This window comes from Mugil cephalus, chromosome 1 (genome assembly GCF_022458985.1).
Source record: "Mugil cephalus isolate CIBA_MC_2020 chromosome 1, CIBA_Mcephalus_1.1, whole genome shotgun sequence".
Classification (NCBI taxonomy): Eukaryota; Metazoa; Chordata; class Actinopteri; order Mugiliformes; family Mugilidae; genus Mugil; species Mugil cephalus.
The window spans coordinates 1088183-1089879 of NC_061770.1; the positions used below are offsets into that span (position 1 = coordinate 1088183).

General features: G+C 37.4%; 1 non-coding gene across 1 annotated transcript; it reads left to right on the forward strand.

Moving 5' to 3' along the window:
- The first annotated feature begins 369 nt into the window (after positions 1-369).
- Positions 370-441, forward strand: trnaq-uug. Its single transcript has one exon. It is a non-coding gene; the product is annotated as a tRNA-Gln (tRNA).
- Positions 442-1697: the final 1256 nt, after the last annotated feature.

Consider the following 1697-nt stretch of genomic DNA (forward strand, 5'->3'; position numbering starts at 1 on the left):
AGGTAATCTAATACTCAGCAATAACCGAACACCAAGAAAACGTAGTAACCTGCTTTATTTTTCTTTCTTTCCATATTTTTATATTTTCTTTCTATACTTTGAGATTGCTAACCATAATATATATTGAGTACTTTAAATTGTAACTTCTCTGGTGGAGGCATACAGCGTATTGTGTGTTTAACGTTGCTGTGAGACCGACCGCTTCTGCAAACTTAAGTTTTGCTGCAAACATAATGTATACATATTAAGTATCCTATTCATTCAAAGTTCATCCCAATTTCTCAACTTCACTGACAAATAACAGCAACGACACGCAAATATCCAGGAGCTCTTTTCATAAGCCAACGGGTCAAAATGGCGGTACTATCCGGTCCCATGGTGTAATGGTTAGCACTCTGGACTTTGAATCCAGCGATCCGAGTTCAAATCTCGGTGGGACCTCGTCCTTTTCGTCCGCTTCATGGATACAGAAAAACGTTTTTTTTTCGGTTGTACAAGTCAAACAACACAGCGATGCTGTGTAGAAACCGTTACAATTTACACCCAGTAACCTGTTCAGCTGTACATATTTCAAATATCAAATCAGCTAACCCTGTGGAATGACCAGACTGGTTTGAGCTAATAGAAATGCAGCAGTATCTCAAATTTGTTACAAGGCAGGGGCGATTCTAGGATCAGAGCTTTAGGGTTGCTGTCAACCCTTTGTGTCACAAAGCTATCGATTGGTTTAAAAAATAAAAAAAGAAATTACATTTAAAAGAGAAGGCAGGCAGGAACAATAAATGCAAAACAAACATAAAGATATGAAGGTCAATAAAGATTGGCAACTTATCTTGTCTTAGCAACATTATTCTATTATTATTATATTAAATTTAGGGGTGTCTGAGCACCCTTAAAATGGGCTAGGCATGCCTATGTTACAAGGTATGCAGAAAAGCATTCCTGAAGGCACATCAAATAAAAACTTGAAAACTGACTACAGCAGCAGCAGACCAACAATGTGAAAATGAGGCTATAATTCACAAGACCTTAGCAAAACTGGACACTGAAGATTTCCCCATATGCTGAGTCTTGATTTTGGCCACAACATTGGTATTAACCAATTGTACCTATTGACTATGGTTTAAATTCTACAGCATACCTGAGTATTGTTCCTGACTATGTCCAAACTTTCATAACCATGTCAGCATCTTCTGGTGACTACTTCCAGCAGCAGCTCCACATCACAGAGCTAAAATCTGGTGTGTCTTTAACATACTTCGGGTTCACTGTGCTCAAATGGCCTCCAATCACGAGAGCTCAGTCCAATAGAGCACTTTGGGATGTAGCATAGAGGGGGATTTGCATCATGAATGTGGAACCGACAAATCTGCAGCAAGTGTGACGCTATTGAAACCTTTTACTTAAACTAGAGCAGTATTACAACATATACACTTAATATCTCTATTACTACTATGTCAAAGAGGACCCTAATGCAAGTAACACACCGTTAGGTCATTTCATCTAAGAAAGGCATCATATTCTTTAAGCTAGTTACACGTTTGAAATTTAATACATACAAAGTAACTAACAGGAAGTAAAGAGAATATGTTTAATCTAAAAAGTAGAATGTCAGTATGTAAAATGGCAGAGGAAATACTACTAAACCATCTATTGTATAGATAAAATTATTTCAAAAATAAGCAGGTGCCACAGAA